This window comes from Panthera onca, chromosome B2 (assembly GCF_046562875.1).
Source record: "Panthera onca isolate mPanOnc1 chromosome B2, mPanOnc1 haplotype 2, whole genome shotgun sequence".
In the NCBI taxonomy this organism is placed as follows: Eukaryota; Metazoa; Chordata; class Mammalia; order Carnivora; family Felidae; genus Panthera; species Panthera onca.
Genome location: NC_138343.1, coordinates 67,789,405 through 67,813,635, shown reverse-complemented (window position 1 = coordinate 67,813,635; position 24,231 = coordinate 67,789,405). Strand labels below are relative to the sequence as shown.

Below are 24,231 nucleotides of genomic sequence, written 5' to 3'. Positions count from 1 at the left end.
GGGAGTTCAGGGTGCTCAATGAACATTTTTTAAATTGTTGAAATTTATTGCCAAATAATTTCCTGACAGTGTTATACTACCAAGTTATTCTCTAGTGCCCTTGATATATTAAAAAAAAACAAAACACACATTTAGAACACTAATGATACAAATTTGACATCTTTTAAACTATTAGTATATTTACATTGTTTTAAGAATCAGACTCAAAATAGGAAATCATAGGCAAGCAAATTATATGGGAAAAAAGTACACTATTTACTGTATTATTATCATCACTTTTTATTGAGATATAATTGGCATATAACATTATGTTAGTTGGTGTACTAACACCATGTTAGTTGGTCAGGTGTACAACATAATGAATCGATGTATGTATATATTGTGAAATGATCACCACATACATCTAGTTAACATTTGTCACTATACATAATTACAATTTTTTTTTCCTTATGAGAATTTTTAAGATATACTCTTTTAGCAACTTTGAAATATGCAATACAGTATCAACTGTAGTCACCATGCTGTAAATTACATCCTTAGAACTTATTTATTTTATAACTGAAAGTTGGTACCTTTGTCCCCTTTCACTCATTTTCTCACCACTGCCACTGCCTTCTCCTCCCCACTCCCCCACCCCCCACCCAGACGACCATCAATATGTTCTCTGTAACTATGAGCTTGTTTGTTTTGTTTTATTTGTTTTTTAGGTACCATATATAAGTGGAATCATATGGTATTTATCTTTTTCTGTTTGATTTATTTCACTTAGCCTAATACCCTCAAGGTCCATCCAGGATTTTCTTTTCTTATGGCTAAGTAATATTATATATATTATAACTTCTTTATCTGTTCATCTGTTGGTGGACACTGGGGGTTTTTCTATGTTGTGGATATTGTAAATAATGCTACAGTGAACATGGGGGTGCAGATATCTTTCTGAGTTCCTGTGTTTTTGTTTCTTTCTGGTAAATACCCAGAAGTGGGATTGCTGGATCATATAAGAGTTCTTTTTTTGAATTTTTTTGAGGAAACTCCATGCTATTTTCCACAGTGGCTGAACAAATTTATATTCCCACCAAAAGTGCATAAAGGTCCTATTTTCATTTTTGCCAACACTTGTTATTTCTTGTCTTTTTGATGATAGCCTTTTTTTTTTTTTAAGTAGGCTTTATGCCCAGCGTGGAGCCCAGTGTAGGGCTTGAACTCAAGCCCCCAAGATCAAGACCTGAGCTGAGATCATGTGTCAGATGCTTAACCAACTGAGCCACCCAGGTACCTGGATGATAGCCTTTTTAACAGGGGTGAAGTGGTATTTCACTATAGTTTTAATTTGCATTTACATAATGATTAGTGGTGCTGAGCACCTTTTCATGTACCTGTTGTCTATCTGTATGTCTTTGAAAAAATTTCTATATAGATCATCTTCTCAGTTTTAATTGAGTTGTTTGTTTTTTTACTATCATATGAGTTTTTTAAATATATTTTGGATTTGCAAATATTTGCATTCATTCAGTAGGCTGCATTTTAATTTTGTTTTGCAAAAGTTTTTAGTTTGATGTATGGTTACCTTTTTGTTAATTTTATTTTGGTGATATGGGAAAAAATTATATCAATTATCTACTACTGCTTTGTAACAAATTACCATGAATCTTAGTGACTTAAAACAAGAATGATTCATTTCTCATAATTCCACGGGTTGACTGTGAGGTTCTGTTTTACATGGCATAGCTGAGATTCTTTATGTGATTTTATTTATCTGGGAGCTCAGCAGAGTATGGGATGTCCAAGATGACCTTTCATCCTTTAGGATCCCAATACAGCCTCCAATCATTCAATGGTCCAACTCAATTTTGTTTCCAGAATGGCAAATGACCTCCAAGAAAGAGTATTCCAAGAAGAGTGGTCCCAGTATGCAAATCCTTATCAAACCTTTGCTTGTATCATTCTTGCTAATGTCTCATTCGCCAAAGAAAGTCATATGGTTGAGGCCAGCGTCAATGAGGAGAGGACTCCACAAGGGCATGAATATAGCCAGTCATGTTCAGTGGGGGCTTCCAAGATAAGAGTGTATCACAAATACTTTCTTGGTTTTTTATATAGAAAGGTTGCTTTTAAATTATTTCTTTCACTAGTTATGAGGGCATTTTCTACCTTTTAATTGGGTATTTTTATTTTTTTCATTTGACAATTACTGGCTGATATCATTTGTGGTTTTCTTATTGATTTATAGGAACTTCCTGCAAAGTAAAGAAATAGCTCCCTTTTTTGGTCATCTTTACTATTAAATTTTTTTTTTCTAGTTTGTTACTTTCTTTTATATTTCAGTTTACTTTTCTAGGTGCATTTATTTTTGAGTAGGCTCCACACCCAGTGTGGGACTTAAACTCATGACTCTGAGTTGCATGGTCTACTGACTGAGCCAGCCAGGTTCCCCTAGGTACATTGTTTTTATATTTTCAATATTATGTTGTTTATATGTCAGATATTTGACAAATGCTTACTCTTCTTTTTTTTTCTCCTTTGGTATTGATTTTTTTAAGACTCTAATATTTAATCTTTTTGAATTTTATTTGGGAATACAGGGTGAGGTAAACACAAATTGACTTTTTTTTTTCAAAATTCACAAATTGCCATGATTTCTTTGATATTTTTCTCCTTTTTCATTGATTTGTAATTCTTCCTATATCTTATATTAACCGTTTGTTTGTTTGTTTGTTTGTTTGTTTGTTTGTTTTTTAAAGTAAGCTCCAGGCCTAACTTTGGGCTTGAATTCACAACCCTGAGATCGAGAGTAACATGCTCTATTGACTAAACCAGTCAGGCTCCACCTTATATTAGATCTTATAACAAGGTCTATTCCTGTGCTCTCCTGTTTATTCCATTAGTGGTCTTTTATTCCAATGTTATTCCTATACATTTAAGATTATTGTTTTCTATAATATATTTGAATTATTGGTAAGGCTATCCTTATACCACCCCCTATTGCTTTCTATTCTTACCTAATCATAATACCTGATTTTTAGTATCATATTTTTTCAAGTTCTGAAAGAAAAATACCTTTTGAATATTGACTGGAACTATTAAAACTATGGGAAAACAGAGAACATAAGGTTTTAAGTTCACAAAAAATGTTTTTAAGAAACTGGAGGTTTTTTTTTTTTTTTTTTTGAGCCCTCTTAAAAAAAAATCACTAAGCTTTAAAAATATTTTTCCTTTTTATTCCCCAAATGGCACCAGCTGTGCAGTTTTACTGCCAGCCAAAATGTTGTTTTCAACTTCCCCTGGAGGTTTTTCCTTGCACTCAATTTGTATGTTCTTCCTATTGTATTTGCCAGCGTGAAATGACAATGAAGGATATTTTATTTTATATGGCATATATACTGAATTATTACATGCATTATAATATACACTAAGTAAATTATATATTCTCTGAACAATGTTAATGTAAATAAACACAATGTTTTATCATTTAAAAAAATGTCTACTTATTTATTTTGAGAATGAGAGGGAGGGAGCACATGAGTGGGAGAGGGACAGAGAGAGAGAGAGAGGGGGAGAGAGAATCCCAAGCAGTCCCCATGTTGTCAGCACAGAGCCCATTGAGGGGTTTGATCCCATGAATGGTGAGATCATGACCTGCATTGAAATCAAGAGTGGAATGCTTAACCAACTGACCTACCCAGGTGCCCTGTGTTTTTCTTTTTAATTAAGTTTTTTTCCCTTTAATTTTATTTATTTATTATGTTTTTTTAGTTTTAATTAAGTTTTTAATTAAGGTATTATTTTAGTCTTTGATTTTGGTCAGTGATCTTTAAGACAAAGCAAGAAAAAAAATATTTTTAACACCTTTACTACTATGATTAAGATCTCTACAGCCAGTGCTAACTGGCTCATTGCCCACTTAGGAAGGAATAGTCTGAACATAAGAAAATCTTAAAACTATGACTTTATGCTGATTGGATAAACCTCTAGTTCCAATTGAACACATCAAGGTTTTTTCCGGTCTTCTCTCTTGCCATGTAAGTACTTTCTCCAATAGTGAGAAATCTGGCTTTCATTATTTTTAATATAAGTATTGATTGTCTCAAATGATTTATTTATTTTCCTATTGTGTCATTCTCCCAATCTCATTGTCTCCTTCAGCTACCATCTCCATGCAGCCCCCACTCTCCCCATCCTGCATCTTTTGGTGCAAGTGTACACATGACTGATGAACCTCCTCATGGCTTTACCTTCCTGCTTTGCACTCTGTCTCCTTGGACACCGGCAGCTGATGTGCCTCTGCACAACATCCCCTTAACCTCATCATTCATTACCCTGTGTGGAGAAGGGAAGTGAAAAGAAAGGAAAGCAGTGGGAAGGGAAAAGAACAGGAAAGGAAGCAAACAGGAAGGGAAGAAAATAGGGTGAGAAAGAAGGGAAAGAGAAAGTCAAGAGAAAAGTTTAAGGTCTTCATTTGATTTTTTAAAAATTTTTTTAAATTTTTCTTATTTTTGAGAGACAGAGAGAGACAGAGCATGAATGAGGGAGGAACAGAGTGAGGGAGAGACACAGAATCCAAAGCAGGCTCCAGGCTCTGAGCTTTTGACACAGAGCCTGATGCAGGGCTTGAACCCATGCAGGGCATGATGTGAGATCATGACCTGAGCCAAAGTTGGACGGTTAACCGACTGAGCCACCCAGGTGCCCCAAGGTCTTCATTTGATTTTTAAGAAAGCTATAATTAGATCTATGAATAAACAGAACTCCCGAACGCTCCAAAGGTTCTGGCAATAAATGGAATTCCAGTACTTGTAGTTTACCTTGTGTAACACTTTGTGTCTTTTACAGCCTTATTTTGTTGCTTGAGTGCTGCATTTGGGCAAGGAACACACTTTTAGTTCTTCTTGGTTAGTGGTTTCTGCTTGAGTTCTAATATACTGAGGCTTTATTGTTAAGGTTAGGCAAGGGAACAGTAGGCTGGGCTGAGATGGCAGTCTTTTCTCTCTAATCTGCTTTGCAAAGAACTGACTACACTCAAGAATTTGTACTCCCTGAAATGTTTTCCTTCTCTTCCTTTCTCTCTCCTTTCTTCCTTTTCTTCCTATGTTCCTTCCTTCCTTCCTTCCTTCCCTGTTTCCTTTCTTCTTTCTTTCTTTCCTTCCTTCCTTCCTTCCTCCCTTTCTTCATTTATTTGTTTTTTTGTTTTTTAGGCAGAAAGACCTTACTTGACACAAATTTTTAAAATATCAAAATAAATAAAAGATTTGATTATATTCAACAAGATGATCAAAAGGTGTGACTATTCCAAAGTATTAGAATCAATATAATTGACCTATTATAAAAAAGGGAAACATATTTCAGGGTTTTTTTAGTGAATTATCATTTGAGAAGGAGTTTTTTTATGAAAAGCTTGAATTGCAATTTAACAGTAGAGTGACTAATTCTTCTTTTGGGTCAACTAAATTCATTTGTCTAAATTTCTATATAAACAACTACAACAATACCCATTTTGCTTTTTTTTTGTAATGGCATTTTGAAAAATCATTTTTTTTTTTTTTAAGTAGGCTCCAAACCTCACATGGGGCTCAAACTTAAAACCCTGAGATCAAGAGTCGTGTGCTCTACCAGATAAACCAGTCAGGCACCTTAAAAAATCACCAGCTATAAAGATAGCATGTGCTAGTGGCACCTGGGTGACTCAGTGGGTTAAGCATCTGACTTCAGCTCAGGTCATGATTTCATGGTTTGTGAGTTTGAGGCCTGCATTGGGCTCTGTGCTGACAACTCCAGAGCTTGGAGCCTGCTTTGGATTCTGTGTCTCCCTCTTTCTCTCTACTCATGCTCTGTCTTTCTCTCTCTCAAAATAAATAAATAAACATTTAAAAAAATTTTTAATTTTTGTTTTATGTTTTTAAATTTTTAATGTTTATTTATTTTTGAGAGGGAGAGAGAGAGACAGTGTGAGTGGGGGAGGTGTAGAGACAGAGAGAGAGAATCCCAAGCAGGCTCCCACAGTCAGTGCAGAGACTGATGTGGGGCTCGAACCCAGCAACCGTGAGATCATGACCTGAGTTGAATTTGGGCGCTTAACTGACTGAGCCACCCAGGCGCCCCTAAAATTTTTTTTAAAAATAAAGATAGTATGTGCTATGTAATAATACTGCATTTGATACTTCCACAAAAAATATAATTCAGTTTCCATAGATAATTTCCCATTTGTTACCATATTTTACAATGTGTATAATTTTATTTTCAGAATATATATATATATATAGTTTAATAAACTTATTTTACTGTGGGTAAACAGAAAAAATGTTTTTCTAACTTAGTGCTGAATTTGAAGTTGAGTTTAAAATTATATTCAGTGAAGAAAAATAAGATTATTTTAAAAATCTAAGTTATAGATGTATATGGTAGTTTTGTTTATTTACTTATTTATTTATTTAAGTTTATTTATTTTGAGAGAGAGAGAAAGTGAGCATGTGTGCTTGCAAGCTGGGGAGGGGAGGGAAAGGGAGAGAGAGAGGGAGAGAGAGAATCCCAAGCAGACTCCATGCTGTCAGCAGAGCCCAATGAGGAGCTTGATCCCACCAAGTGAAAGATCGTGACCCAAGCTGAAATCAAGGATTGAATGCTTAAATGACTGAGCCACCCAGGCACCCTGAGATGTATATGGTAGTTTTAAAAAATCAAATAGTTCTGTGAGGTGAAACAATACTCACCTGCTGTTTTATCAGTTCCAGTCAGAATTCCTCTGCCTGAAGGCAAGTACTTTCAAATTGTCTAGGTCTTTTCTCTGATATTTGCCTCCTTATATCTAAAAATCATATGTAAGCTTTTAAATTAATACTTAAGTTGATATTTTCTGTTGACTTGCAACTGTAAAAGATGATATTAACTCCTTTATCCAAATACTCCCTCACACAGACAGATATTTATTTCCCTTTAATATATTTTATTTCCCTCCCACCATTTTTAATTATACAGTAATTTTTGTTAGCTCAATTTTTAGTGTTTAAATTACTGTAACTTTATTCATGTGGAATGCCAGGATTATACTTTCTTTCTTTTATAATTTGTGTGTTTAACTTAACAATTGTTTTGGGTTGCTTAGTTTTAATATGTTTTTCACAAATATACCCATAATTTTGCTATAAGTGGAATTCTCAGCGTAATATATTCATATACCTCCCCCCCACCTCTGTCCTCAAATTGTTAGTTCATGGTCTTAGCAACAGCCCTCCTGGAGACCTCCATCTTCTGTTCCAGTCTCCATTGATTGTTTCTGGTCTTGGACTCAACTGTCAACCTGGGTTTTTCACTTCACTTCCTTCTTAGGGATTCCCTTTCTTTTTCTTGCTTTTTTTCCTAGATCCCAAATCTTCCTCATTCTTGGTTTACTTTTTTGTTTGGTGGAATACATCCTCCAGTAGCTTCTAGGGAAAGAGTGTAGTAGCTAGCCTCCAAAACGGCTCTCAGTGATCCCCAGTGACTTCTGAGATTGGTTATAAAAGATTATATCTTCCCTCTTGGGAAACTATCCTTTATGTCTCAGATTATTTCCTTGGTGGAAAATAAGCTGCTTTGTTTTGAACAGTCTTACAGAGAGGTCCATGTACAGCAGAGCTAGAATCTCCCATCGAAAGCCAGCAAGGAACTGAGATTTGCCAACAATGACATGAGTAATCTTGGAAGTACATTCTTCAGTCCAAGTGGAGCCTTTAAGGTAACTGCATCTCTGGCTGACAGGTTGACTTGCAATCATAGGAGAGACCCTCAACTAGAACTTCCAGCTAAGCCACTCCTAGATTGCTGACCCACAGAAATTGGGAGATATTAAATGTTTGTTACTTTAAACTGTTATGCTTTAGGAGAATTTACTATGTGGCAATAGATAACTAATACAAAGGGTGAATGGAAGATAAGTTTTTTGAGATATTAAAGGTGTAAAAATGTATTTGATTTATCCTTGTACCTATTTGGAAGTTTGGCTGGGAATGTAATTCTAGGGTGGAAATGAATTTACCACAGAATTTCAGAAGTGTTACACTTGCAGCTGAACAGTTATCAGTCATCTGGATTCTTCATTCTTTTTATATGTCCTCTCTTCTCCCACTTCAGAATCTCTGTTCTGAAATTCTATGATGACATATCTTTTCATTTATTATGCTATGGGATATATTAGCCTCTTTCAATTTAGAAAGTTGTGTAAAGTTTCCTGGAGTTATTTCTTTGAAAAAATTCTTTTCTCTTTTTTTCTGTTCTTTCTTTCTTTCTGAAACTCTTAATCATAGGCTGTTGAATCATCTGCACTGACCCTCTAATTTTCTTAATCTTTTTGATTTCTCATCTTGTTTTTTCCCTCCATGCTCTGGTAGATTTCTTCAACTTTATATTCCAACTTTTCTATGGAATTTTAAAAGTCTACTATCTTTCCCTTCCCTACAATCTTTCAATAAGAACCTTATTAGATAGATCAGAATAGGATTAATATTCTAGGGTGCATATTTTTATTGGCTGTAGTCAAGATGGTACAGTTATTTATCATTCTATGAACATTACTCAAATTTGGAAATGCCTACCATCTGGGATAGCACAGATCAAACTTCTGCTTCAGATATATATAGACTTTAGTGCTCTAATTAGATTATTTACATTGTTATTATTTTTTTTACAAGTCCAATCGTATAACTACTGTTAAACCAAAGGCTACCATGCTACGTGAGTTTGTTTGAACACTAGATGAAGTTGCTTTTCTAATTGTTAACACAAATAGGGAGAGGGTGATGAACTCAGTTAAGTCCTGTAAGATTTTAGGCAGCTGGGAAAGTATCAGCTATTCTACAATACATTTACTATTTTTGGTCCTTTTCATTTCTTCATACAGATCTGAGTTTCCATTTGATATCATTTTCTTTCAGCCTGAAGAATTTCCTTTAACATTTCTCACTCTCTATTTTAATGTTTATTTTATTTTTGAGAGAGAGACAGAGCACGAGCAGGGGAGAGGCAAAAAGAGAGGAAGACACAGAATCTGAAGCAGGTTCCAGGTCTGAGCTGCCAGCACAGAGCTGGATGTGGGGCTCCAACTCACAAAAATGTGAGATCATGACCTGAGCCAAAGTCAGATGCTTAACCAGCTGAGCCACCCAAGTGCCCCTCCTTTAACATTTCTTGTAGCATAGGTTTTCTGGTGGCAAACTCAAGTTTTATCTGTAAATATCTTCATTCTACCATCTTTTTTTATACCATTAAAAAAATTCAAGTATAATGAACATACAGTGTTATATTAATTTGAGGTGTACAATATAATGACTCAACAATTCTATACACTACTCAGTGCTACCATCATTTTTAAAGGATGTTTTCTATGTCTACTGAACATGGAATTGTAGACTCAATTCTAGTTTTATTTTTCTTGTAGCTATTTAAAGATGTCATTTCATTTTCTTCCTGCTTGCAATGTTCCTTATGAGAAGTCATGATAATTGTTGCCATTTTTCCCCTGTATGTAATGTATTTTTTTTCCTCTGACTGCTTTTAAGATTGTGTTTTATCCTTGGTTTTCAATAATTTGACTATGCTTTGCTGTGGTTCTCTTTTTTATTATTCAGATTTTTTTCCAGCTTTATTGAAATGTAGTTGACATATAACATTGTTGTAAATTTAAGATATATAATGTAATGATTTGATATACATATATATTGTGAAATGATTATCACAATAAGGTTAGTTAACACCTCCATCACCTCACAAAATTACTTTTTTTTGTGTTTGTGATGATGAGAATATTTAAGATCCATTCTCTTAAATAAGTCTTAAATAAGACATGAGTTTCTCTCTCAAAGAAAGAGAGATATCATATGTTTTCACTCATATGTGGAACTTGAGAAACTTAACAGAAGACCATGGGGGAAGGGAAAGGGGAAAAATAGTTACAAATAGAGAGGGAGGGAGGCAAACCATAAGATACTCTTAAATACAGAGAACAAATCAATTGAAGGTTGATTGAGGGGGACGGGCAGTCCAAGGAGAGGGGAAAATGGCTGATGGGCATTGAGGAGGGCACTTGTTGGGATGAGCATTGGGTGTTGTATGTAAGCGATGAACCACAGGAATCTACCCCCAAAACCAAGAGCACACTACATACACTGTATGTTAGCCAACTTGACAATAAGTTGTATTAAAAATATATATATCCACTCTCTTAGCAACTTTCAAGTATATGTTATAGTATTGTTAACTATAGTCACCATGCTGAACATTAAATCCCCAGATCATCTTATAACTGGAAGTCTGTATACTTTGACCAACATCTCTCCATTTCTCCTCCCTGTCAGTCCATGGCAGCCACCATCTACTCTCTGTTTTTTGAGTTTAGCTTTTTTAGATTCTACATATAAGTGAGATCATACAGTATTTATCTTTTTCTAACTTATCTCACTTAGCATAATGTCTCCAAGGTCCATTCATGCTGTTGCAAATGGAAGAATTTCCTTCTTTTTAATAGCTGAGTAATATTCATATACATGTGAATATTAAAGAACGAATATAATATATGTAATAATATATAATATAATCATATCTTGTTTGTTTATTTATTTATTTATTTACCTATGCAATTTTTCAAATGTTTTTATTGGATTCAACATTCCTTAAAGGGATAGGGGCACCTGGGTGGCTCAGTCATTTGAGTGTCTGACTTTGGCTTAGGTCACGATCTCACGGTTTGTGGGCTCAAGCCCCACGTTGGGCTCTTGCTGACAGCTCAGAGCCTGGAGCCTGCTTTGAATTCTGTGTCTGCCTCTTTCTCTCTCTCTCTCTCTCTCTCAAAAATAAATAAACATTAAAAAAATCCTTAAAGGAATAAACAGATATACAACTAATTTGATCAGCTGCTAATGTATTTTAGTATCCCTTTATTTTTGTACTCAAGAGCCAATTCACCTTTTCTCCACATTTAATACTTAGCTTTGGTAAAATTTACCATGTTCTTCTTCATCTCCTATTGGAGCATGAGTGTTTCCACCCTGCTTGGTATAAGTTGCTCTTTCAGTTTTTTTCCTGTAGGTATGTCCTACAGGCCTCTTCTGGTTTTTTTTTTTTTCTTTTTTCTTTAACTTTACTGCTTACATCCCATAACATTATCTTCCCATCATTCCCTCCAGTAAGCAGGAAATAGGATTCTGGCAGACCTGGGGTACTCCCAAAGTGTGGCCATTAAATCCCATTTCTTGCTTATGCATATATATTATATCACAAATAGCATAATATAATTATATATAATATATTATAACTCATATAATATATTAATATATGAGAGTATTACTGAATGAATATATATTACATATATATGTGTGTTTATGTATACATAATATGTATACATATGTGTTTATGTATATATATATATATATATATATATGTATATAATTACATTTTTCTTTATCCATTCATTTATCAATGGGCATTTAGGTTGTTTCCATGTCTAGGATATTAAGGATAATGCTGCAATGAACATAGAAGTACAGATACCTTTTTGAGATAGTGATTTCACTTCATTTGGATATATAGTTGTGGGTTTTTTGGGTTTTTTTAAAGCTTATATTGCTAAGAGTATATTGAGCTTCTGGGATTTGTAGGTTGACAGTTTTTATTAAATTTGGAAGTATTTTTGGCATTATTTCTTTAAATATGTTTTCTGCTTCAATCTCTGTCCCCTCTGGGAATTCACTTACATTTTATTTTTTTTTACATTTTATTTAAATCCAAGATAGTTAACATATTCACTTATAATATGTTTACACCTTTTGATTTTAGACCTTTTGATTTGTCGTACAAGTCACAGAGGGGCTCATAATTATATTCAATATTTTTTCTTTCTGTGCTTCAATTTGGATATTCTACTGTTCTTTGCCCTGTTTTTAAGTTCACTGATTTTTTTCTTCTGCAATGTCTAATCTGCTGCTAAAACTAGCCAATAAAATTTTTGTTACAGATATTGTATTTTTTCCCGAATTTTCTTCTTTTTGTAAAGTTTCAATTTCTCTATTGAGATTTTCCCTGTCTTTACACCCATAGCTCATCTTGTCCTTTAAATCCATAAATACATTTATAAAAGCTGTTTTAAAATCCGTGTCTGCTGATACCCAAATTTTGCCATTCCTGAGTCTGTTACAGTCTCTGGTTTTTTGTTTGTTTGTTTTCTGCCTATGATCACATTTTCATGCTTCTTTGTATGCCTAGGAATTTAAAATTTCTTATTAGTCATTGTGGCTTGTACATCATTGTGAGCCGAGATATTTTCTTCCTTTCAAGAACATTGGGTTTTATACTCAATTTACTTGCCAAATAAACTTGATACTTTTGAATCTTATTTTTAAATGCGATTAGGGCAGATACAGAGTAGCCTTTGCTCTACACCTTAAGCAACCGGACTTGTAAGGTGTGGACTTGTTGTGATCACAATTAAATGCCTAGGCTGTTAGTGAAGTTTCTCCACTCTGACAGTTGGAATTCTATCATCTCTTGACCATGCAAGCCTCCAGAATTTCCATTCCGGTCTCAGCTCTCTGGTAGTTGATTTCTGCCAGGCCTTGCACTATCTCGTCTTTTATTAGTATTTGCCTCAAATCTTAATGAGTCTTTGATGCATATTTCTAGGGCTCATTCTCTACATAACTCCTTCTTCTTTAGCACCCTATTCCACAAATTACAGCCTCAGCAGACTTGAATGAACTCCAATCTGTTTTCTCAGAAGCAGTGCAACCTTGGCCTCCATCTGTCTCTGCCATAGTCTGGGATTTGCTTCCAAGGGAAAGTCAGTCAAATGTGTGTTTCATTCACCTTGTATGTTTTTCTTTTCTTAGGGATCACTATCCTGTGCTCTAGTTGTCAAACATCTGATTTATATCAACAACTAATTCGTACATTTTGTCCAGTTGCATAGTTTTTTGTTTGTTTGTTTGTTTGTTTAATGCTGTGAGGGCTAGTTTGGAACCAGTTACAATGCTATGAGCAGAAGAGGAAGTTGCTTTTGCATTTTTAATTTCTAAGAAATTAAAAAAATTATGGAATGCTATATTTTTCTTTCTGCATATCTTTCTGCATATCTTGTTATCCCAAGTTCTTTTTCCTTTTTTCATTACTGTCTTCATGTTAGAGACTTTTCTTTAAATATCTGTTTATCTTTGGCCATCTGCTCATGTTATGTGATAAGGCAGTGCAAGATTATTTGAAGTTCTGGATGTGTATGGAGAACTAGTCAACAGGTGAACTTTATTTCAGGATCATCTGGCAGGGCCTGATAATCAGGATCTTTAATTAATTTTTCTTGGGCTAGAAGAAATCCTCTATTCTCTTGGTAATAGGGGTCAAAGATCTCATTATTCATCAAGTTAACTTTCACTTGATCATTTTGTTTCAATGTCTTGTCCCTGAGTTCATCGTCTCTATGGTTCAATTTTCCAGAGAGCAAATCTTCAGTTTGTCTTCCAGGGTTGGGGAGAAGATAGTAGCTTGGATGCTGAGAGAGGTATTGGAGGTGGGGATGAGGAGGTTTCTATAGTGTTTTGATCTTTCAAGGTCCATTTGTACCAACTTTGACTTTCAAATGTTATTGATGTGTCAATTTTCTGAGCATTGCTGAGATCCTGTAGTCTCTTTCTATATTTCCCTTATGTTGGCTTAGGTTTTAGTATTCTCAGGTTTGTGAAGTTAATTATCATTCATCCATCTGCTTTCCAGCCTCCAAAATGTTGTTGCTATGATTTTTTTTTTTTTTTACACATCCTCTCTCTCTCCTTATGGTTAAAAAAAAAATCTGCTTACTGTCATTTTAGTGAGGTTTCAGGAGGGAAAGACAATAAATTGTGTATGTTCAATCTGCTGTATTTAATTGGATGCTTATATTCAAGACTTTAAGTCTACAAATGTCACACAATTAGGATTAAATATTTCTGTGGCAGCCTCAACTCAATCCTTAATCTATCTGCATTATAGCAAGGTCTTTTTTTTTTTTCAAAACTTTACCATATTGTGATGATTTTGTGACTTTTTATCAAATATAACATTGATTTCATGGGGCACCTGCGTGGCTCAGTTAATTAAGTGTCCAACTCTTGATCTCACCTTGGGTCTTGATGTCAGGATCATGAATTCAAGCCCCACACTGGGCTCCATGCTAGGTGTGAAGCCTACTTTAAGAAAAAAAAAAAATAAAAAAAAATAAAAAAATATATATATATATATATAATATTGGTTTCTTAAATTTGAGTTGATATTTTAAAAATAAGGAAAATATGATTTTTTTAAGGTTATTTATTTTGAGAGAGAGAGAGAGAGAATGAGAGTGGGGGAGAGACAGAAGAGAGAAGGAGAGAGAGAATCCTGAGCAGGCTCCCTGGTGTCACTGCCAAGCCCTATGTGGGATCCAATCCCATGAACTGTGAGATCATGACCTTAACCAAAATCGAGAGTCAACATTTAACTGACTGAGCCATCCAGGTGCCTCTGAAAATATTTTTGATACTAAAAAACACAAACAGGCCTCATGGCTCACCTTAAAGTCTATCCACAGACCCAAAGTTCTAAGCATTAATTCTTTTTTATATACAAACACACTCTTTGATATCACAGAGCAATCACTTCAAGATATGAAACATTTTAATAGAGGAAATATGGATTTCTGAATTTCTTGCTTTATTTATTGTTAACATTAAGACTGCTTTCACAGAGTATAAGTCACTAGGAAGGTCAGTTTTGAGAATGGTAAATAATAATAATTATTTTAGGATTAATACCTTACATATCTTTTTAAAAAAAAATAATTTTATGTAGTCAATACTATCCAGAGCAACCTACATATTCAGTGCAATCCCTACCAAAATAACACGAGCATTCTTCACAGAGCTAGAACAAACAATCCTAAAATTTGTATGGAACCAGAAAAGACCCCAAATAGCCAAAGCAATCCTGAAAAAGAGAACCAAAGCTGGAGGCATCACAATCCCGGACTTCAAGATGTATTACAAAGCTGTAATCATCAAGACAGTATGGTACTGGCATAAAAACAGACACTCAGATCAATGGAACAGAATAGAGAACCCAGAAATGGACCCACAAGTTTATGGCCAACTAAACTCTGACAAAACGGGAAAGAATATTCAATGGAATAAAGACAGTTTCTTCAGCAAATGGTGTTCAGAAAACTGGACAGCAACATGCAGGAGAATGAACTTGGACCACTTTCTTAGACCATACACAAAAATAAACTCAAAATGGATGAAAGACCTAAATGTAAGACAGGTAGGCATCAAAATCCTAGAGGAGAAAGCAGGCAAAAACCTCTTTGGCCTCAGCGGCAGCAACTTCTTACTCAACACGTCAACTTACTCAACAAGATATAAAATGTTTCATATCTTGAAGTGATTGCTCTGGGAAGGCAAGGTAAACAAAAGTAAAAATGAACTATTGGGACCTCATCAAGATAAAAGCCTTCTGCACGGCAAAGGAAACAGTAAGCAAAACTAAAGGGCAACCGATGGAATGGGAGAAAATATTTGCAAATAACATATCAGATAAAGGATTAGTATCCAAAATCTGTAAAGAACTTGTCAAACTCAACACCCAAAAAACAAATAATCCAATGAAGAAATGGGCAAAGGACATGTATAGACATGTTTCCAAAGAAGACATCCAGATGGCTAATAGACACATGAAAAATGCCCAACATCACTCATCATCAGGGAAATACAAATCAAAACCACAATGAGATACCACTTCATACCAGTCACAATGGCTAAAATTAATAACTCAGGCAACAACAGATGTTGGTGAGGATGTGGAGAAAGATAAACTTTTTTGCACTGCTGGGGGGAATGCAAACTAGTGCAGCCACTCTGGAAAACAGTATAGAAATCCTCAAAAAAGTAAAAATAGAACTGCCCTATGACCCAGCAATTGCACTACTAGGTATTTATCCAAAGGATACAGGTGTGCTGTTTCAAAGAGGCACATGCACCCTGATGTTTATAGCTGTGCTATCACCAATAGCCAAAGTATGGAAAGAGCCCAAATGTCCATCAACCGATGAATGGATAAAGAAGATGTGGTGTGTGTGTATGTATGTGTGTGTGTGTGTGTGTGTGTGTGTGTGTGTGTGTGTATGTATGTATGTATATATATATACATATATACATATATACACAATGGAGTATTACTAGGCAATCAAGAAGAATGAAATCTTGCCATTTGCAACAACATGGATGGAACTAGAGTGTATTATGCTAAGCAAAATTAGTCAGAGAAAGACAAATATTATATGACTTAACTTATGTGTGGAATTTAAGATACAAAACAGATAAACATAAGGGAAGGGAAGCAAAAATAATATAAAAACATGGAGGGAGACAAAACATGAAAGACCCAAATATAGAGAACAAACAGGGTTGCTGGAGGGGTTGTGGAAGGAGGATTGGGCTAAATGGACAAGGGGCATTAAGGAAGACACTTGCTGGGATGATTCACTGGATTCTACTCCTGAAATCATTATTGCACTAATTGCTAACTAACTTGGATGTAAATTAAAAGATATATATGTGTATATATACATATGTGTACATACACACACATATATATAATTTTGTACAAATAATCTCATTGCTATGCAAGCACATAAAATTATATAATGTCTTTAAAGATGTTACTAATTTCTGTTTATGCTTTAAGTAACCTTTGGACATATGAAAACTGGTTAAACAAGAATGCATAAAATAATAAGAATTATTAGGAAATTGTAAGCAAAATGTTAAGAATAATGCCTATCTAGGGGCGTCTAGGTGGCTCAGTTGATTGTGCATCAGACTCTTGATTTTGGCTCAAGTCAAGATCTCTCAGATCGTGAGTTCAAGCCCCACATTGGGCTCTGCACTGACCGCACAGAGCCTGCTTGGGTTTCTCTCTCCCTCTCTCTTGGCCCCTCCACTGCCTATGCTGTCACTCTTTCTCAAAATAAATAAATGAACTTAAAAAAAAAAAGAATAATGCCTATCTTTCAAGTCAATAAAATCTTTCTTCCATCCTCCCACATTCACCTTCTTTGCTCTTGTAATTATTTACCACTAAAGAAGTATTTCCTTTAGGACTAAATTAGGTGCTATAGGAGATTAAAAACAAGAAGCTGAAAATATACTCCAGTGTTAATAAGATGAATAAAGTATATTTTTTGATATAATGTTTGTGTTTATGGTTTGTCTTTATTTAGCCAGTGTTGATATTTCAAATTAGCTGAAATTTTTTAAAAGGATAGGTTGCTCTGGGCGCCTGGGTGGCTCAGTGGGTTAAGCATCTGACTTCAGCTCAGATCATGATCCCTCAGTTTGTGAGTTTGAGTCCCTCCTGGGGCTCTATGCTGACTGCTCAGAGCCTGGAGCCTACTTCTGATTCTGTGTCTCCCTCTCTCTCTGCTCCTCCCCCACTCATGCGCGCGCACGTGCTCTCTCTCTCTCTCTCTCAAAAATAAACATTAAAAAAAAAATTAGGGGCGCCTGTGTGGCTCAGTCGGTTAAGCGTCTGACTTTGGCTCAGGTCATGATCTCATGGTTGGTGGGCTCAAGCCCCACGTTGGGCTCTGTGCTGAATAGCTCGGAGCCTGGAGCCTGCTTTGGATTCTGTGTCTCCCTCTCTTGGCTCCTCCCCTGTTCACACTCGGTCTCTCTCTCAAAATAAATAAAGATTAAAAAAAAAAAAATTAAGGGGCGCCTGGGTGGCTCAGTTGTTGAGCGTCTGAGTTCGGCTCAGGTCATGATCTTGCGGTCTGTGAGTTGGAGCCCTGTGTGGGGCTCTGTGCTGACAACTCAGAGCCTGGAGCCTGCTTCATATTCTGTGTCTCCTCTCTCTTTGCCCCTCCCCCACTCATGCTCTGTCTGTCTCTCTCTGTCAAAAATAAATAAACATTAAAAAAACTTTTTTTAAAATTAAAAAATAATTAAAAAAAGGATAGGTTGCTTTACCATGCTAAGCCATTCACACCAAAATAGCCTGGGAAAACTATATTGGAATCTAGGTTTGAGAACTAATATGGGTCAACGTGTTAGAGAGACCGAGAGAAAGGGAGATCACAAAATGGAAGCCATAATGTCTTTGTAAAAGAATCTTGGAAGTGACATTTATTATTATGTATTCTATTTGTTGGAGGTCAGGCACTAGGTCCAGCCCATGCTAAGAGGGAAGGGATAACACAGGGTATGACTATCTCTACTAGAAAGTAGGGATCTTTGTGGGCCATCTTAATTCATGGGACCCAGTGAAAAATAAAGATGCAGAGCTCTTTGTTAAAAAAAATACTTGATATTTTTGGGGCACTTGGGTGGCTTAGTCGGTTAAGTGTCTGACTCCATTTTGGCTCAGGTCACGATCTCATTATCATGAAATCAAGCCCTGCATTGGGCTCCACACTCAGTGTGGAGCCTGCTTAAGATTCTCTCTTCCTCTCCTTCTGTCCCCTCCCCTGCTTGTACGCTCTCTCTTTTTCTAAAATTAATTAATTAATTATTAAAAATGTGGTATTTTCAAGATGGTAAGCACTGCATTAAACCAAGTATGGAGCCCTTCTAACTATGGGTTCCTGTCTGACTACACAGGTCACATGCCTATAAAAACTGGCCCTGCTGCCTAGCACAGGGCTCCTAAATTTTCCATCCTGGTCACTCAGTCAGGCAAAGCTGTCAATCACTGTGGGCTAGAAAATCTGGACTGACTTATGATGAGATGAAAAGCCTCTTTCAAAAATGATTCTCCAAACTGAAAATGATTTGAATGCTGAAGTGAGATGTGAAGAAAACAAGGGCTCTGCACATATTTTTGTTCTGTGAAATATAAAGAAAGAAGAATATCAGTGTGAAGTTAAATGAGTCTTGAATTACATCTTGAGAGAAAAAGGAGAGGCGTTGAGACACAGAAAGTGTAAATATTATTTGGAGAACTACTGGTAAGGCTTGAAATGATTTACCAGTTGGGATTTGCTGTGAAATGACCTATTCATAATTTGAGGAGAGTTTTGAAGAGGAATTATTTATGAAGATGTGGTCGGGGTATGAGGAAGCAACAAAGAATAGAGCAGTAATCTTGTTCTGAGTGTCATGGGGCTGCTACCATTCCTGTGTAGTCATGTGTGTAGTGTGATGGGATTGTGAGCTGGGAATGAAGGGGCTGGCACTGGAACACAAATGAAGCTGTTGGAGAAGGGCCCATAACAGGAGGTTTGACCTATGGTAGACAAAGACAGCCGTACTTGGGGTAACTGGAAAGGATAGGAACAAGGAAAATAATATCCAAATATCACTGTGATTTTTCCCTCAAGTCTTCAGGTGAACCCAAGGAAAGATGGAGAATGGATCAGAAAGGGCAAGCAAAAGTATCTGGCACAGATAGCGTCCAAGATGGGGCTGTAGTGGGAAAGTTTAATAGAACTGAAATATCGCATCTGTCTATTTCCTTTTGTATGGACTTAGACTTAGATCTGGGTGAAGGGGAGTTGCCTAGCAGTTTCTTTTGCAGCTAAATATATATTTATAGCCAAACCCACTTTTCAATGAATATGAACTCGATTTTTTGGATATTCAAAACTTATTTAAAATTTTTTGATTATGGTTTTTAGTGATATACAACTCTATGGTTATAAGTTCAAAATTAAAATGGTGTCTTGTTTGCTTTTATTTCCCAATTCTTTTTATTTTTATTTTTTTATTTTTAATTTTTTTAATGCTTATTTATTTTTGAGAGAGAGAGAGAGAGAGATAGCAGGGGGGGAGCAAAGAGAGAGGAGACACAGGATCTGAAGCAGTCTCCAGGCTCTGAGCTGTCAGCACAGAGCGCCACGTGGGGCTTGAACTCAAGAACTGGGAGATCATGGCCTGAGCCGAAGTTGGACACTTTACTGGCTGAGCCACCCAGGTGTCCCTTTTTCCCCAGTTTTTGAGTGCCCTCCTCGGAGTCAATTACTCTTATATTTCCTATGTATCCTTCCAAGATGTACACCTAATAAATATGTTGACCATTTTTCACTTCTTAATATACTACACATACTTTTCTGTACCTAAGTGTTTTCACTTAATATGTCTTAAAATTTACTTTATATCAGTACATAGAGCTCTCTTGTTTCTTTCTCTCTTTCCTTCCTTCCTTGTTTTTCCTTCCTTCCATTCACTCAGTGATTCATTCATTTACCAGTTTTATGCAAGGTATTCTGCTTGGTTTTGTGGCGAATCCCACATTTTTCCAGCTGCATAGCATTACTTTGTATGATGCACCATAATCTATTAACTAGTACCTGTTAGTGGGCACTTAAGTTATTTTAAACTTCCTTTTATTATTATTATTATTTTAACATTTATTCATTTTAGAGGGACAAAACACTAGTAGGGGAGGGGCACAGAGAGAGGGAGACACAGAATCCAAAGCAGGCTTCAGGCTCTGAGCTGTCGGTGCAGAGCCCAATGAGGGGCTTGAACTCACAAGCAAGCCATGAGATCATGACCTGAGCCGAAGTTGGATGCTTAACCCACTGAGCCACCTAGGTGCCCTTAAATGTCTTAGTAGCATTAGGAATACTGCTGTGATTAACCTTAGCCATGATTCTGCAAATAAATGAATATATTTGGAGGATAAATTCCAACAGTGCAATTGCTGGTCCAGAGATAGATACATTGACAATTGTGATAGATATTGAGTAGCCTTCCATAGAGGTTGTGCCAATTTACACTGGGAAACAAAGTGTATCAATTGTTTTATCTTTTCCAATTTATAGGTGAAAAATTAACTGAGAGTTCTTTTATCTTATAATGAGGGAGGTAGAGTAGTAGAGGGACGATTTGAATTTTTGTTTTAGTGAATATTTCTTGATACAATTTGCCTATTTTTCTCTAAGGCTGTTAGGCTCCTTACTGACTTATAATAGAGATGCAAATTCAGATATGTTAGTCATTTTTCAGTGATATGGACTACAAATATTTTCCCCCCAATGTATCTTTGTTTATGGTGGCTTTAATGTGCAATACTTTAGATTTTTTAAAAAGTGGTTGAATTTATAAATCTTTTATTTTCTGGTTTCTGGGTTTGTGTCATGTTTAGAAAGACTTTCTGGAATACTGATTTATCTTTACATCCCTGGAGTAAATCACACCTGATAGCAGTGTATTTTTCCTTTAATGTGCTGCTGGGTTCTCTTTGCTAACTGTATGTTTAGCATTTTTGGATTGAATTTATAAATAATACAGGCTTTTAGTTTTCATTTTGGTGTGATCTTTGTTAAGTTTTAATACCAATATTGTGTTTGATTCATAAAAAACAATGGTAAGTTTTCCATATCTCTGTGAAAGAGGACTTCAGCTCCATTCTGACCTCAGTCTGTAATTTATTATTGATTAAGTTCTTTCCAGTTCATCTTTTAACCTAGGCAAAAGACCCTGTGGGCAAATCATCCCTGATGGGAACTGAAACTACCCCCTCAAGCAATAAAGACCCCACCTGATTGATCCCAAGACAATGATGGACCTGACCTTTACCGCCTAGCTGTCCACCCACCCACCTTTGTCCCACGTTTCCTTTATATAAACCCAGAAGTATTTTCAGCACTCTGGAGTCAGTCTGCTGTCTTCCTGCTGTTGGCCTCACTGAAATAAGTTCCTTTCTTGTTTTGCCACCACTGTCTGCCTTTGGATTTTGTGAGCAGCAAGTGGCTGAATCTGGTCTACTTGGAATCCTCAGGTGCTCTTGTCCACTTCTGTCCTGGTTACATAAGCTCTGGAACAATTTAATAGTATTGGAATAATCTATTCTTTAAATATTTGGTAACATTTCCTTGTGAATTCATTAGGGCTTTTTTGTGTTTGTTTTTGTGTTTATTTTTGTCTTTTTGATGAGAGTTCTCTTTAATAGTTTTCATTTTTTCCCCCTATGATCATTGGTTTATTTAGATTTTCTGCTATTTCTGGAATCTGTTTTGGTAAATTTTACTGTCTTAGAAAATTATCCATTTTATCTAGTTTTCAAAACATTTGATATGAACAAATTAGTCTCAAGATTACTTAAATTTCTTTTTTATCTGTGATTATTTTTTCCTATTATATTTTTTATATTTATGCTTTCTTCCATCTTTTTTCTTGACTAAATTGGCCAATAGTTTATTAGTCAATAATTTTTGGTTTATTATTATCTCATCTCTTTCTAGAGCTCTCTTTTCTTTATTTTGTATTCTTGCCTAATAGAAGCAATTATTTTGTAACAACTCAAAGGGTTCGTTGCTTGGGGGGAAAGGCATCAAATTGAACACAACCCAAGGAAATGTTGAAAGCAAAGAATTACTTGTTAAAAGTAAGGAGACAGGAATGTGGCTCTCAAAGCATTGTTTCCTTGTGGGGTTAGTATAGGAAGCTTTTATTCAGTGTATTAGGGGGCAGGGAGCTTCACAGGGACTTAGTTCAATTGCACACGTATAGTATGTTAAGGTGCTAGCACATACATCATATGTCCAAAAAAATGGCAGGAAATTCCACTCATAGGAAGAGATCTCAGTATTATAATGAACTAAAGGTAACTTCAGGGCAACTGGGGGTGGGTTGGTTCTGCACAAGTCCTTAGCTCTTATCCAGGTTAAACAGGCCCTTGGAAGGGGGCTATCAGGTGAGACACATCTAACAGGGACTATTAGGTAAAACACCTAGTTGGGTGTGTCCTTGGTTGGAACTGTTGGTTCTGCAAAATAAAACCCTTCCCTGCTTTTGTCCTTTCCCCTCCTTCCTTCTGCTGACAGTTTTCAGCCCTCTTATTTGAGTAACTTCCTGTTGCATCCTAGCTAAAAATTTCAGTATGTTTTAAAATTTGGGGCAAAATGTTTTATCATAATTTTCATATACCTTATGGGATATTTTCTGAATATTCCTCATCTGCACTTTCTGAGTGCCTGGCTGGCTCTTGGTAGATCATGTGACTCCTGATCTCAAGGTCATGGGTTCAAGCTTCACATTGGGCACAGAGCTTACTTTAAAATAAAATAAAATAAAATAAAATAAAATAAAATAAAATGAAATAAAATATTTAGTAAAATGTTTTATCATAATTTTCATATCCCTCCTGGCAATGTTTTCTAAATACCCCTCATCTGCCCCTTTTATTTTATTTATTTTTTTCTAAAAAATATGTATATATTTAGAGAGAGAGTGAGCCTGTGCAGACACAAATGGGGGGGTGGCAGATAGAGAGGGAGAGAGAGAATCCCAAGCAGGCTCCCATGCTGTCAGCACGATCTCAGGAACCATCAGATCATGACCTGAGCTGAAATAAAGAGTCAGATACTTAACAGACTGAGCCACCCAGGCACCCAGGCACCCAGGCTCTCCTTATCTGCCCCCTTTACTGTTCATTTTCTCACTATTTCTCTTTGTGATATACACATGAATGAATTATGTTCTTCTTTTTTGATTTTTCATCTGTGAAACAAATGAAATTTTCTAGGTCAAGGTTTTCTGGAGGCTGCTGGGTAGCAAAAATTCCAATCCCCTTCAAGGTCCTTCTAGCTGGACTAAGAATCAAAGTGACATAAGACAGATTAACAGGAGAAAATAAATTTTAATACCTATTTATGAGGAATCCATATAGACACAGAAATTCCAAACACAGGCAAAATGAGGTATATATGTTATATGAACTAAGGAGAAGCCATTAGGGCTCTGGGTAAATTCAGGGAAAATGAAAAAGAGTAACTGTTTGGTAAACAAATGTTTTCCGTGCCACTTAGAAACAGTGAGACAAAGAGAAGACTGATCAAACAGGCCTTGCTAGGTTCCTCTCTGTCTACCCTATCCAGTTCATATCATACTGTACTTATCTATGGTGATAGCTCTCTTCCTGGAGTAGTCCTCTATCTAAAATCTTTTAGGCAGTTGTAGGGGTGGTCAACAGTTTTTACTGAACCTGCTGGGTTTTGATTGTTTTTTAACTCAAAATAATCTTCATGCCAAAATGGCCCATCTTGGGGCAGCATACACATGGCCCACAACAAGGCCTGTGTGGAAAGGCATCAAAGGCATCTATCTATCTATCTATCTTTCTTTCTTTCTTTCTTTCTTTCTTTCTTTCTTTCTTTCTTTCTTTCTTCCTGCCTTCCTGCCTTTCTTCCTGCCTTCCTTCCTGCCTTCCTGCTGATGAGGGACCATAAGGCAAGCTGAGGGCCAAGCACAAGCTAGCACAGCCGTG

General features: G+C 35.9%; 1 protein-coding gene across 1 annotated transcript in view; it reads left to right on the top strand.

Moving 5' to 3' along the window:
* Window positions 1-1,174: 1,174 nt before the first annotated feature.
* The window catches only part of FILIP1 (filamin A interacting protein 1), a 282,762-nt gene continuing 259,705 nt past the window's right edge, over window positions 1,175-24,231 (top strand). The window contains exon 1 of the mRNA XM_060615976.3: window positions 1,175-1,272. The gene's annotated coding sequence lies outside the window, so the exon portion shown is untranslated. The remainder of the gene's footprint in view (window positions 1,273-24,231) is intronic.